This window comes from Lissotriton helveticus, chromosome 9, assembly GCF_964261635.1.
Source record: "Lissotriton helveticus chromosome 9, aLisHel1.1, whole genome shotgun sequence".
Classification (NCBI taxonomy): Eukaryota; Metazoa; Chordata; class Amphibia; order Caudata; family Salamandridae; genus Lissotriton; species Lissotriton helveticus.
This window is the reverse complement of record NC_136070.1, coordinates 445,569,697-445,585,726: the sequence shown is the minus strand read 5'-3', so window position 1 is coordinate 445,585,726 and position 16,030 is coordinate 445,569,697.

Here is a 16,030-nt window from a genome sequence, read left to right as displayed (position 1 = left end):
GGCGTTCATGTTAAAGGGAATTCCTTGCCTGATGAAGCCGCAAAAGGGGTAGTAAGAACGGCTGCCGTAGCTGCAATCACTCGTTCTAAAACAAGAATAGACGGAAGTATAATGATAGCTGTCAATGCTTCAAGCAAAAACAGCACAGCCTTGCTGAAAGGTTTTCTACTCAAGTACTCCTCAAAGTTAGATGCAAATAACATTCCATATGCTCAAATACCAGGAGTGGGGGATGGAATAATACCAAATTTAGATCGCAGATTAGGATTAATACTAGCTGCACACGAGGGTCTAGGTTCTTCACACACAGGGATTACCGCAACGGTTTCTTTATTGAAACAATGCTATTCGTGGCCAGGATTAACTAAACAGATGAAGAATTTTGTCATAAAGTGCAACATCTGTCAGCAGATGACGGGTTCAACTATGGAACGTCCAGCGCAAACACCATTACTAATATCATACAGACCAATCACTTGTGTTTATTTGCACCACTGTGGCCCCCTGCAATCTGATGGGGCTTACAAGTATATCTTGTTGGCAGTGGATTCATGCTCCAGATTCCTGTGGGTTTGGCCTCAGCACTTGGCTGACGCTAAAACTGTTATAAAAGATTTGCGAGTCTTCATAGGGACATATGCAGTTGGCACATTACATTTTGACCGTGGCCCCATGTTTAGCTCTAGGGCTTACAAGGAAGCTATGGAAAGTTTGGGTGTTGCATTGTGCTACTCCTCTCCGTACCATCCAGAGGGCAATTCGGTTGTGGAGAGGAAAAATTGAGACTTAAAGCAATCTTTAACAGCAAGAGTACTAGGTTTGGGTGGTAGTTGGGTCAATCACCTATATGGGGTCCACAGAGCCCTTAACAAGAAGTTCCCTCGGAGGTGTCACTCCTTACAAAGTCCTATTTGGGACGAGAAAGTGGTACCTGAGCTCGATTATGAAAGCACAGTGGCGGATGAAAAACCATTTGACATCAATAAACGTTTGACTGTTTATCAGGATCTCAATGAATTCCAGGCACTGCCAAGAAACGTGCAAGTAAAATATACCGCCACTGGGGAAGTCAAATCAGTCATGGCAAGACCTGCCTGGTTCCCTAAAGTCTGGGATCTGGTAAGAGAAAAGATAATGGACAAGAAAGAATTTGGGCCATCATACAGAATGCCTCTCCTGGCTGTCGAAGAAACAAGAACAGTACTTCTTCCGGCTGCAAAAAAGAAAAGAGATTTGTCTCCATCGATCTGATCAAACCACACTATGTGGCCGATACTGAATAGTAGGCCTTGTGGGCTCCTGGGTAGCCGACGCTCTCCTCTCGCTACCATACTGTCATGACCCTGGGCAAAAAGCGAGCATTAACACATCCTTAGCCCTAGGTATGAATGGTGACAAGGCTGAAACCAGTTGTTTTGGGTGTGCACATCACAGACTACATCACCAATAACAACCATGTGGGAGGGGCTTACCTTCAGAACCAGCTGCATAGCTATTTAAATCTCTGACCGTGAATTGTCTTGTGCTTGACAATACAAGTCGGAGTCAGCATTGAGGAGCTGCCTCGCTACTTCCGCGCAGGAGTGCATTCCGAGAGTGGGGCTTTATTCCTGGTTAAACGCTTGGACGAGCGTAATTGGATCTTGCTATTTCTGCGCAGGAGCGCATTGTGTGTATAACTTCTAGTTTACACTCCAGCTAGAGAATTATTATTTTTTTCCCCGCAGGAGCGCGTTGTGTGGGTGAGCCCTTCAGAGAGCACACTTGAGCATGTTTATTTTCTGTTTATTTCCTCGGTGGAGTCCATACATAGGCCTGTATTTCTGCTTTTACTTGGTTGAGTGACATTTTAGCATTGTTTACTCAATAGTGCAGGAGCATTATCGGTATATTTTCTATGTGGATTACTTAGAGAGGCTAAGGCTGTTTTGAAGCAACATTTTCTCATTACGCTTTGCATGTGCAGGAACGCAATCCCCATACAGGTCTTATCAGAAGAGTAACGTTCAGTGTCCTTAACAGAACGTGAGGACGCTCAGCTGCCTTAGACATACAAGTTACTTACCTTCAGTAATGATGTATCTGGTAGAGATGATTCTAGCCGCAGATTCCTTAACAAAGAATTATCCCCAGGCGTAAGACTGGATCCGGAAAATTTTCTTTGCCACAGCATCTCTGCGCACCGGTACCACGTGACTCCGCCCTGACATCGTCCGCGGGCGTGATGTCAGCAAGGTCACATAAGCCCCACCCCGCGCGCCGACGTCAGTTTTCTTCGGAAAACGCGGAGGCATAACAAACAAAAACTATGAGAATATGGGAACAGTGTGCAAAAAAATCAGCTAAACAGAAAGGGAAGAAACGAATGGTGAGGAACAGCACCATCCGGAGGAGGAACAGCACCATCCGGAGGAGTGCCAGGCACTATGGCACCAAAAGTCATAGAAGGAAAGAGCAGAGCACAGCTACTGTGAAGCAACCCTGCAAGCAAAAAACGACAGACTCCCTGGGGGCAAAAAGTATGGGAAGAATGTCACAGCAGACGAAGAGGTCTGCAACCACAGTCCAGAACAGAGAAGGACACCAAGGCCAGAACAGAAGAGTAACAACAATTTACCCCAAGACAACACCAGAGAGGAGAGGTATCTCCTGTAAAGAGCCATGGGCCAAGGCAGCCAAGAGACCCCAACTGCGAGGACTGCAGAGGAGTCAGAAAGTTCAAGCAATGAAAAGGAAGAAGGGCACGAGTAGGCCCCACACTGTAAGATCAGGGTGCAGGGACGCAGAAGTACCCATGAAATCACCAACCAATCACCAGAAAGGAAGGAGTGGATCAAACAAACAAAACCAAGCATCCCACTAGGGAAGAAGCGAGAGAAGGCACTCGCAGAAGACGAAATCACCCGGAGGCAGGCGGGTGCAGAAGACCAAACTAAGGGTCCTCGCAGAACAGGGACGAAGGGTGGGTCGTGAAGGAATCTGCAGCTAGAATCGTCTACCAGATACATCGTTACCGAAGGTAAGTAAGTAGTGCATCTGATAGAGACTACTAGCCGCAGATTACTTAATGTAGAATAGATACCCTAACCATACCCAGAAGGGAGGAGGGCCTGTGAGAGAGCCTCCCAGTAGGAAGAAACACAGAGCCCAGCAGGGGATGTATAATAGGGGCAAGAAGGGCGGCCCAGCCCTCACCAAGCAGAAGGAAGCAAGGACGAGGTGAAGGGGGGGCGCTAGAGGGCACACACGCAGAATGGCCCGCCTAGGTGAGGCTCCTGCAGCCTGGACAATAAATCCTGCAATTATCCTATTTACCGACACGAAACCCGAAGATAAGCAGCCACAAACGTATGTAAAGTTGAATCCCAGCCTCGGTAGCAGTTTGGAGACTTTCCGACGTGACATGTCGAAGTAAGACGTCGCAGAAGAAAGTGCTGGGTGCTGTGCTGAAGCTGAGAGGTGTGCGGAACGCGGCGCCGGGAATCACGTCAGTCCGAGGCTTGCCACGAGGGCCGCAGGCCGCAGAGACGGCAGCGCTGATTATTTAACCGGCCTTCACCTCCGGTGATACACGAACGTGCAGGGAGCCCAGGAGGGATTCCAGAGGCTACTGGACATTAAATAATAAAGGCATACAACACCCAAGCAGAGCACCCCTGCTTGCGGCTGGGCACCGGAACAAAAGGCCTGAGCTGTGCTGTACATCCAGCCGAGCATTGCCAAGGTACTGATGGGTTGCATGGCTAGTGAGGCGGCAGTGGTGTAGAGCGGTGCGTACGGGCAGACTAGCCGAACGAAGGAATGAAAGCACGAGACTATTCCCAACCCCATTTTAGCACGATCGGGCATGAAAGGACCTAAAACACCAATAAAGAGACGAGGACACTAGCGGGTCACTGTGTGGTGGTAAAAAGAGGAGGCTGATACTACTGAAGGGCCTGATTGACCGCCTGAATTGAGTCAGAGACATATCGCGGTATAAGGCTTAAAGGGTGAACAACTGCGCTGTGAAGCAAATCGCAAATATAGCGTAAATGTCCCGTAATGGTTACTGCTGAAGGCCAGGACTGACCAGTGAAGCACATAGGACCATCATCACACCTCGTGGCTCCGGGTAAGGCTGGAGATAATTGATTTGTGCCCGGTGTACGCATTGTAAGCGCAGGAGTGCTAGCTAGCTAACGGCGGGAGGAACCATTGCTTGGAATGACCACGAGGTACAAGGTACGGCCATGGCGATGTGAACAGTGCAGCACAGGCGCTAAGAGATCACGCCCTTTTGCGTCAGAACTCGGGACGGCACAGGCATAGTGCCGGGCAGTTGGTGCAGACTGTAGGCGGGCACAGTCTGCACTAGAGGGAATAGAGCATATTGGAACAAAGATCCATGAGGAAGCTATGACAGGTGCATGTGAGGGCGGGGTCCAGCGCCTCGTGCGACAAGGGAACCTACCGGAGAGAGGTTGGACTGTTGGGCATTAGCAGCACTGCCACAATGGGCAGGCCGGACACCCGCCAGCCGAAACTCAACTTTGAGGCCGCAACAAAAAAAGGATCGAAGCCAGCGTCGGACACTAAGGGCCCAGCAGTCCGGTGGTGGTAGGAGCCGGATCAAAATCAACAGGCATGGATGTACAACAGCTCCTACAGGAAATGAAACAAGGATTTGCCACAGTAGTGGGGCGTGGCTTGGGCGCTGATGGCGGAGGTCGCCTAGAGGCTCGGCTCCGCAGTCAAGTCAGCATTTATCCTGCTACCGAGGGCCTTTTGGGGAACCTCGACCCCACACAGGACTCCCCCGTGCCCTGTGAGCCTCCCGGTTGTGATTGCGGACTGCAGCGGCTTTTGGGGAGGCGATACGTCAGAGTGGAGGACCCGAGCGGCGTGGACTGGGATGGCGCCCGCTCGGCTCTGCTTCAATTGAGGGCGGCCGGGGATCCAGAGGAGTCGGGGGTTCTTCAGCCCCGGAGGCGCAGCTGTTCCTCCCTCACCACGGGGACACTTTGTGCTTTAGCCCTGTCGGCCCCGGTGGAGATTGCGGGAACCCGGCGACGGACGCGGTGAGCCCAGCGGCGCTGCCGTGCGACACCGCGGAGACGCTGCGTGGGGGGAAGGGCGAATCAGCCTACCCACGACCAAGCGGGGGCGGCGGTGGAGTCCTGCGGTGCGGGTCCTGGCGCCCGAACCGACCATCACGGCGGACCGGTCCGGCGGAGCGGGGGGGGGCTGGAGACCGCCCTTGATGCCTCCCGCAGTGCGTGCTTTGACTGAGGAGCAGTGGCGCTGCGCTGAGGCGCTGTGATTGAGAGGCCGGGAGGCCTGGTGCTCGGCCGTGGAGGGGGCGGCCTCCGATCCTGGATCCCTGCCCTGGGTGTTGACGGTACCACGGAGCGGCCGTGAATAGAGGAGGAGGAGGGGCGCGCACTGCACACAGCGGGGGAGACCGGGGCGGCCTTTCATTCTCACTTTACCCCGCGCTGCGGGACTGGACACCGGCGTAGGGCTGCTGCTGCCGACACATCTGACGTGCCGCTATACCTGCTGGTCGAGCGGCCGTTTTGCGGACTGGAGCACTGGAATAGCTTCTGGTCAAGTGGCTCCTCGAGATCTATCGACGGCTGTGAGGGGCCTCCCTTGCCCCCATTGCGGTTACAGCTGGGGGTGAGCAGCTGCTTTGAGGGCTGTCATTGTGGGGGAAAACTTGAGGGTCCCTGTTGCGTGCTGCCCTTGCACCCTGGACGAGCTGACCAGCGGGCGCCAGCCTTGACCACCGCCTAGAGACCTACGCACCTGGAGGCCGGCTGATAGCTGCGGAAAGACGTTTTGAGGTTCCTGGCAGAGGAACTGGACCGGATTGCCTACCCTCCGTCTCTGCGACGATCCTCCAGTGAACTCCAAACAGCATGGGGAAGACGAGGGGTGCTAAAGGGTGTGCCCAGACCGCTTCTGATGTAGAGCCACCAGATAACGAAGAGCGCCAGCACCTGGAGGGAACAAGTAACCCACCGATTCAGGAGTAATTGGACAGAATACTGCTGGCAATCACTGAGACTAGGTCAGCCCTCCGTGAGGATATAGCTCAAGTTGCGACGGGCTTGGGCCTGCTCAGAGCCGACCACAGCAAGCTCTCGGACAAGGTGAAGGACGTGGAGAGTTCGGTGCGACGACTGGAACCGGCGCAGAAAACTTTGGACGCCACGTTGAAAGATGCCCTGTCCAGGATAGAAGCCCTAGAGAAGCGTGCGGAGGATGCGGAAGGACGCAACAGGAGAAATAACATTCGGATAGTGGGCCTTCCGGAGAAAATTGAGGGAGAGGACATGGTGGCGTTCTTAGAAGATTGGCTGCGGACGACGGTGACCCCGGAGGGGCTATCGCCCTTTTACACCTTGGAACGAGCACACAGAGTGCCGGCCAAACCGCCGTTGCAAGGTCGTCCCCCTCGACCGGTGGTGGCGCGGTTGCTCCATTTCCGCGACAGAGACTTACTGCTGCAGGCGGCTAGGAGAGGGGGACCCTATCAGGTTGAAAATAGCCGTGTGAACATCTTTCCGGATTACACTTATGAGACGCAGAGACGACGGTCCACCTTCCTGGTGGTTAAACGAGAACTACGTGCTGAGGGTATACAGTACTCTTTGCTCTTTCCGGCCCGCCTCCGCATTATAATAGACGATTCCACCAAGTTCTTTGACACCCCGGACGATGCGTGCAGTTGGCTTGAACTGTATAGAGCTGGCAAGGACGGTTTTGGGGCCTCTTCTCAATCGACAATGGAGGGCGTTCTGCAGCGGAGGCCTAAGAGATTCAGACACCGCAGAGGTAGGACTGCTCGGCCCTCTACAGTGGAAACTGCGGCGGAGAGGCGTGGAGCGCTGGAAATGGTCTCTTCCATGTCGGGCCCTCGGGAAGACCACGAGACGGCTCAGTCGGAGCCTGGAGAAAGCGGAGGCCGCTCGGACTCGGAGGGCTCTGAGACTGATAGGGTGAAGCTCCCAGTGGTCACTCCAGAAACTGCGGGAGACCTCCTTGATGAACAATGACACATTTGGGTGAGCCGGCTCTGGTTGTGGGGGCTGGATGGATGGGCGAATGCTTGCATGAGGGAGACATGACTTGTATGGTGGCCTGCTAATTTATTGCCTGTGGGGAGGGTAGTGGGGTTTCCCTACATGGCCTCTGATGGCTTCTGACTCGACTGCAAGGTGGCTTGTAGTGAGGTGGCCCCACATCGTCGCTCGGCCCCCCGCATTGCCCTTAAGGCACACCTGCGGTGGCTACCGCTAGGTTAGTTGGGGAGAGATTTTTTGGGGGTACAGTTTGGATGGGAACTAGATGGTGCTATTTGGAACCTGTTCTGGGGGGGAGGCTGGGGGTTTTCTGTTTAAAAGTTGATTTATTGTTGTTGGAGGGGGGAATCGTCATCGGTAAGCAGTTGGCTGGGTACTTGCCCATGCCTGTAATGTACTTAGAGGGACTGAAACACACAACTTGGGATAATGGCTGATCTCTCAACTCTAAAATGCATCACCTGGAATGTGCGGGGTCTGCACACCATGTCCAGGAGACATAAAGTTCACGCTTATCTAGTGCGTAGAGGAATACAGATTGCGCTGCTGCAGGAGACACATCTCACTAAATCAGAGGGGCTAGCGCTACAGCGTAGATGGCGCGGCCAGGTCTACAACACTACGTACTCGGCTTATGCACGGGGTGCGCTAATATGGATAAAGGCGGGGGTGCCCTTTCAGGTCCATACTCATACTGTAGATCCAGGGGGGAGATTTGTAGTTGTAACGGGGAGACTGGGGGGTCGAGATGTGAGCATTTGCTGCATTTATGCGCCTAACACGGACCAGCTCGCCTTTCTGACAGAGTTGTCGGGTTCCTTGGCCCGCTACCTTTCAGGGCCCGTCCTATTGGGGGCGATTTCAACTCGGTGCTTGACGTTCACCTGGATAGGTCCCACCCTCCCCTCCCAGACTCCCCGACGCATAGGGTGGCCAGAGGCAGGATGGACTGGCAGACTAAATGGGGTCTGACGGACGTCTGGCGGGCGCAGCACCCGCGGGTCCGAGACTACTCCCATTTCTCCGGCATGCACGAGCTTCATGTGCGACTGGATGGACTACTGGGGTCGAGGGAGGTGGCTTCATCGGTTATACGCTCTGAGTACCTGACGAGAACCATATCCGACCATAATCCATTACTGGTCGATCTACGGTGGCTTCGAGGTGCCTCCTGTGTGCCGACCTGGAAGTTACGTCCAGAACTGCTGGACGACCAGGTGTTCCGTAGTGACCTGGAGGATAAGATTGTGCGATATTTTGAGACGAACGAGGGTACGACCGCTGAGAGAGCCACAGAGTGGGACGCCTTTAAAGTGGTCGTTCGGGGCTATTGTATAACGCAGAAGGTTGGAGTGCGCCGCATACTTCTGGAGGACCTGGCGAAAGCTGATCGAGTCCTCCGCGAACTGGAACTGGCCCGCCCGGGCCGCCCGGAGCTCCAACAACAGACTCTAGCGGCTAAGGAAGCTGTAGCCGTAGAAGTTGAACGACTGCGGAGCTATGACCATAAAACTTACCTGACTAGATCACTGGCTGAGGGCGACAAATCGAGTACGTTGCTAGCTTGGCTTGCCAACCCGACGAGACGCACCTCGCCGATTGTGGCCATGCGCACTGCGGAAGGCAATGAGGTCTATACTCAACCCGAAATCCTTCACTGCTTCTGGAATTACTATGAGCAGCTCTATCATAGTCGTTTAACCCCGGATACTACCCCAACGGATACCTTCCTGAGCGATCTGCCGATCCCCGCTCTGGAACCGGAACGGGCGAGGGACCTGGGGCGAGACATGGAGATTGGAGAGATCAAACACACCATTAAAAACATGGCGCGAAACAAAACACCGGGCCTGGATGGGATCCCAGTGGAGTTTTTTTTTTGTTGAAACTTTTTATTAATTTTATAAATACAAACACAAACAACTTGCAAGGAATAAAGAAAAAGAGAAGACAGCAATATAAACAACGTTGCATTACATGGTGCGGGAGCGGGGAAGGTCAACCAATGAGCGTATTTTCCATCAAGAAGAGTCTCGCATGGGGGGGGGGGCAGAAGGAACAAAATGTATCCAATACACAGTAAGAAGTGGAGGAACCCTCGGGTTACGGGGATGTAGGCTCAACATCTGGGTCAGGGAGAGGGGGGGTACATATATCGCCACGGTAAGTGTTCCACTGAGTCCATATCTTCCCCCATTTTCGGGGGGTACCTCGGGAAGTATATACAGTTTTTTCCCTGAACATGCACCAGTCCATGTTTTGTTTCCACTTCCGAATCCCGGGTTGTCCCTGAGCGCCCCACAGTTGCGCAACGTCTCTTTTGGCGATCATATTGCCCAAGGTCACCCATCGAAGCTGCGATACGGAGTAGTCATTCGGTTCCCATACATTCAGCAAGCATCTCCTAGCCTCCGGCATCGATCGCACCCCCGTAACCTCACTCATCACCTCGTGCATACTGGTCCAGAATCGCACTATCTCAGGGCACTCCCAAATGATATGTAAAAAGGTGCCCAGGAGACCGCTTCCACGCCGACACAAACCATCCACAGAAAAGCCCATGTGTACCAAACGGGGACCAGTCACATACACTCTATGCAGGATTTTAAGTTGCACAAATCTAAGGCGCGCCTGGATGGCCACCTCTTTAGGGGAGGAGATCGCCGCCTGCCAGTCCTCATCGTCCAGCTCCAGCCCATCACCAATCCAGACCTCTCTAAGGCGAAACAGGAGATCAGACCTGGAGTTGATCAATTTTTTATAAATAAGCGAAATCGTACTATCAGGAACATGTCCGTCTAGTACCCTGTCCTCAAGCGGGGACGACTCCGGAATCTCCACACCCGAAGGGAAGACCGAGAGCACCGCGTGGCGGACCTGCGCATAGCGAAAAAACTCGCGATCGCTCAGAGCGTACTCGGTTTTCAATTCCTCAAACGTCTTCATTCTCCCCTTAGTCCAAACATCATCAATCCTGCTGATACCTATCAAGTCCCACCTATCAAACCCCTTCGACTGCCAGAGAGAGCCAAGTCTATCGGATGCATACAGTGGGGTGGCACGAGTCAATTTATCAGTCCATCCAAGCGCCATGGAAGCATGTCTCCACACCTGGACAGCCGTCCTAGTGGGGCCCGTTACGTTTCGAGGGGTGATTCTCGAGTAGAGGGCTCTATTATAGTCACCCCCCGGTAACAACCATTTGTCCATCTCGAAGGCCGGATTCGGCAAAGGGCCATACATGCAATGATTTATTGCCCCCAATTGAGACGCCCAATAATAGCGACGGATATCAGGCAAAGCAATTCCACCGTCGTACCACGGGAGCGACAGTTTAGCGATGGCGATCCGGGGCCTACCCCCCCACACCAGTTGTCTCTGTAAACTCTCAACCTCACGGAAATATTTAGCCGGGACAACGTCAAGTGTATTTTGCAATGCATAGAGGAAGCGGGGCAGTGACATCATCTTAAACAATGCCGCCCTACCTAGGGGAGAGAGAGGGAGTTTCCCCCAAGCGACAACATCTGCCCGAAGGCGCTGAAGAGGGGGCAGCAAGTTCCGGTCAAACCGCAGTTCAGGTTTCAGAGTGATAAAAATGCCTAGGTATTTAAAGCCATCTCTCACAATCGCGATAGGACAACCACTCGGCAGAAGAGGGGCGTCTCCCGACAGGACGTATACACAGGACTTCGACCAATTGATGACAAGACCCGAGTTTTTGCGAAAGGACGTTAAGACATCGAACAGTACAATGAGGGATTTACGGGGAGATGTGAGATACAGCAGAATATCATCAGCATAGAGAGATACACGGTCCTCAAACCCCGAATTCCATCTAATGCCCTTCAGGGACGGCTCCCACCTCAACCAGGCCGCCAGCGGTTCCAAGGCGAGAGCAAACAACAAGGGGGACAGGGGACAGCCCTGTCGCGTTCCCCTGCCCAGTGCAAAGGGTGCAGAGACCCGACCATTGACCACCACCTGAGCCATGGGACCGGAGTAAAGCAATTTGACCCACCGAACAAACTCCGGACCGAAACCAAACTTGGCAAGAACCGCCCACAAATACGGCCATTCAATCGTATCAAACGCCATCGTAGCGTCCAAGGACGCCAAGATGGCGGGCTCACGTAGCGTCTCGGCTCGTGCCAAGACGCCATGCAACCTTCGGAGGTTAAGCGCCGTGTTGCGTTGCGGTATAAAGCCGGATTGATCAGGGTGAACCAGGTCCCCAATGACAGTCGCCAAACGTGTCGCCAGCAGCCTGGCCAAGATTTTAGGCTCCGCATTAATCAACGAAATGGGTCTAAAAGAGGCACAGCGATCCCGAGGTTTACCATCTTTGTGGATGACGACTATAGTGGACAGTCTCTGGTCTGGTGGGAGAGAACCCACCTCCAAAGACTCGAGAAACATAGAGCGCAGATGTGGAGCTAGCGTGTCCGGGCGTAGTTTATATAGTTCAATGGGGAGCCCATTAGGGCCCGAAGCCTTGCCGGATCGGACCGAACGGACAGCAGCGGCAATCTCGTCCACAGTAGGCGGCGCATCCAGAGCATCCCTATCAATGTCAGGCAATCGGGGAAGTGCAATATCCCGCAATAGCAGGTGGGAATCCTGCTCAGATCGATCAGACACCTGGGAATACACCTCGCGGAAGTAATCGGCAAAACAGGTGACAATATCAGCAGGGTCAGTACAACACTCTCCATTCTCCGCAACAATCACAGGGACGACACGACTTGCATTCTCCCTCTTATCCAGCCAAGCAAGTAATTTCCCAGCCTTATCACCCACATCATACAGGCGGCCCTGCTGTTCCCTTCCCATTTCCTTAGCAGCTTCCGTAACCAGAGCCCTGTATTCATGTTGTTTCAACTCCAATATATGTAACCCCTCAGCGGTGACCTCAGATTCCAAGCACCCCTCCAGGGCTGTGACCTCCCCCTCAAGGCGAACCATCTCAGCACGGTTAGCCAACTTCACGCTACCAATCAACGAGAGGGCCTGGCCACGAATGACAGTCCTGTAAGCTTCCCAAAGCAAACTTGGGGAGGAAACAGAGCCCACATTTTCCGCAAAATAACAATCGTGTGTTTTAACCAGCTCAGCCCTGACCCTGGGGTCCTTCAAATACCAGGGGTTAATCGGAGCCACTCGGCCCGCCGAACCCTGCCGTGCATCAACCACCAGCCAAAGCGGAGAATGGTCCGAGATACCCCTTGCCAGATGTTTAACTTCCCGTATGAGGGATGCATGGGCCGAGGGCAGCAATATATGATCTAACCTCGAGAGACTACCATGAGCACCAAAATGATAGGTATATTGCAACTGCCCCGGGTGAAGCAAGCGCCAGCAATCAGTGAGCCCCAGCGTCTCTAGGAAGTCACTCAACCAAGTCTGGGCCTTCGGCAGTTCCCTGGGAGGGTGACGGTCACACATCCCCGAGACCACCGCATTAAAATCACCCCCAACCAAAAGCAGACCCTCGGGGAGACCCAGGATAAGTCCACTCAGATCAGCGAATGTGGTGGCTTGGAGGCCCGGGGGCACGTACACGAAAAGCAGAATAAGAACCTTCCCTTCCCAGCGCCCCACAATGGCGGTGTATAGTCCCTTATCATCCAGTATGACATCATCAATGGCCAAGGGGAGGGAGGTCCGAACCAGAATGCCCGCCCCTCTGGAGCCCGAAGTGAAACCCGAGTGCGCCACAAGGCGATAACCACGCCTATTCAGAGCGTAGCACTTGTTGCCGAGCAAATGAGTCTCCTGCAGTAAGACAACATCAGGAGACAAACGTTTCAGCAATTGCAGCACCACCCTTCTCTTGATCCCATCCCCCAACCCGTTCACGTTCCAACACAATATCTGAAGTCCCCTACCCCCCATCCCCGAATTCAGCCCCTCCCCCGCCCCACACCCAAAGCAACTGCATAAAACAGGAGTTTGCCTTTTCTTCGCCTTGCAAATAACAATAAAATTCAAACCAACAACCCAGTCCCCCCAACAATGCCAAAACAACTATACCCCCCACCCCGCACCCCTGCCTAAGACCAAAAAGCCCCATAAACTTGCAGTGTGCCTGTCGCCCAACCACCCAACTAATCTACGAAAAGAAAACCCAGGAGGAGAAAGGACCCGCTCACCCCCCACCCACCCCCAAAAGGACTATTACTTGCAAACATTAATGACACAGCATAGCACAGTTCAAAGCCAACATGAAGGGTACGGGGTCAAAGTCAACATCTACTCCTGCTCCGTCGGGCCACCGTCCGCCCGATCCGATCTGCCAGAGTCCTCAAAAGGTTCTTGATCCGTAGGCAGCGAGTCAAGCCAGTCACTCACGACCCCAGGATGGTCAAAGAAAAAAGTACGATCCCTATGAACCACCCGCAAACGGGCCGGGAAGAGCATGGCATACTTCATAGACCTTTCCCGGAGTCTCTTCTTGACCCCTTGGAACCCCAGCCTCTGTTTCTGGACCTGTTGTGTAAAGTCCGGATAGAAGCTGACAGTAGAGTGCTCAAAGGCAATGGGACCAGACTGCCTCGAAGCCTGCAGGATAGCGTCTCTGTCCCGGAAATGAAAGATCCTCGCAATGATGGGTCGTGGGTTAGCACCCGATTTAGGTGTACCGCCGGGGATCCTATGTGCACGCTCGACAGCGAAAAACTTGCTGAGACCCTTGGGCGCCAAGTGATTCAGCACCAGGTCTTCCACCAATAAGTCCGTCGAGGCAGCAGTCGATGATTCCGGGACCCCAATCAGGCGGATGTTATTGCGCCTGGCACGGCTTTCATAGTCCTCTAGGCGCCCAGAGAAATAGTCATTAGCTTTCCGCAGATTCCCGACTTCAGCCTGTAAGTCAGAGACGTCAGTGACCAGGCTAGTGGTCTTGAGATCCAGGGATTTGACCTTTTCGTTTGTCTTCGCCAAATCCGCCCTGATCAGATTGACATCAATCGACACAGTATCCAGTTTGAGAGTCAAGGCCTCATATTGTTGCCCCAATGAAGCCTTCATACCGGTAATGGCGCCCATGAGATCTCGCAACGAGGGCTCTTCCTCAATCGATGAGTCCTCCGGCATTGCCGTCGAGGGTTTAGATGCTGCGCCCGGCGATCCTTTAGTAAGGGTGTACCGGTCCATAATGTTTGTTTGCAAAGCACTCCCTCGAACGCCCCGTTTAGTCGTGCGCCTATCGCTCTCTGGCTTGGTGGCCATCTTAGATCCTGGACCCGTGCGGGTCGCCTGTTGTCGGGTGAAAATGGTGACTGCGGTGGCAAATGCAGGACCAAAAGAGCGAAGATGGTGCCAGTCTCAAAACTGAAAGCCATGACAGATCGGCATCAGAAGCGGATAGACCAAAAGTATAGGCACGTCCGGCCGTCCACGTAGCTAACAAAGTCAGGTTGATCTCCGGACAGGAATCGAAACCAAAAGCGGTCGCCAGCTCATGCAAGTCAGGCAATCCGTTGTTGTTCACTTACTGGACGGCAGGCCAGACAAGATAGCTCGGGGCGTCACCTTGGAGCAGGCCAGAAAACTGCAGCGATCTGTAGCTCTGGTCCCCGAAGTCCAAAAAAGTTTTTTGGAACAGATAAATGATCAGTAGAACTGCGCCAGTAAACACCCGTCGTCCGAACCAGGATAAAGTACAGGATAGTCGATGGAGGTGGCGAGGGTCCGGGAGCCCTGTGCTCACGCGACCATCTTGGGTGCGCGCGAAGCTCCTCCTCCCCCAGTGGAGTTTTATGCGGTATACGTGGAGCTCCTGGCCCCCAAACTCCTGCAGGTATATAAGGAAGCGAAGACTCTGGGGCGGTTACCGGGCTCGATGCGGGAAGCCCTGGTGATACCTCTACTCAAGCCTGACCGTGAAGGCGTAGAGCCGGCGTCTTATAGACCGCTCTCTATGCTCACGGTCGACTATAAGATCTTGAGCAGCATATTGGCCACACGACTGTTGGACCATATGAGCTCGCTAGTGCATGTGGACCAGGCGGGCTTCATCCCCGGACGTAATACTTCGATGAACATCCGACGCTTGTTCCGACTGTTGGAGGGGGACCATGCCTATGCTCCTGATCCTATGATTCTCTCGATAGATTTGGAGAAAGCCTTCGACAGCTTGGAATGGGTGTATCTCCACAGAGTACTAGAGAGGTTTGGCCTTGGTGAGGGGTTCCTGAGGTGGACTGCGGTGTTATACTCGTCAGCGGTGGCTAGGGTGAAGGCGGGCCCACTGATTTCTCAACGTTACCCCGTTGAGCGAGGCACGAGACAAGGCTGCTCGCTCTCCCCATTGCTATTTGCCCTGGCGGTAGAGCCGCTGGCTATATCGATCCGTACTGGGGCCCACTACAGGGGATTACAATCTCCGACGGGCTACCAGTACATATCCCTCTACGCAGATGACCTGTTGCTTTTCCTAGAAGATGCTGGGGCGGCCCTGACTGGCGCTGATTCAGTGCTCACGACTTTTGGATCAGTGTCGGGGCTTCGGGTGAACTGGGCTAAGACCTGCCTGTTCCCGGTCCGCAGCGCTAGTCCTGAACCGGACATTCATAGAGAGATCCGATGGGAGCCGGTTTGCTTTCAATACCTGGGGGTGCGAGTTTACCATCGCCCTGCTGACATACTTGAGGGTAACATATCCAGAGGCATCCGAGCGCTTAAGGGTAGCATGGCCTTTTGGTCCACCCTGCCCTTGTCAGTGGCGGGAAGAATTGCGCTACTGAAGATGGTGGCGCTCCCTCGATTGCTATACTATTTCAGAACGCTGCCGATCTGGATCCCGAGGTCTAGCTTCCAGGGTCTGGAGACCATGATAGTGGCGTTCTTGTGGGGCTCAGGCCGACGACAAGTGGCGCTTAGAACATTGCAGAGACCTAGGGCGGAGGGGGGGTTGGCGGCGCCCGACTTTGAGGCGTACTACTTGGCCGCTCAGTTGC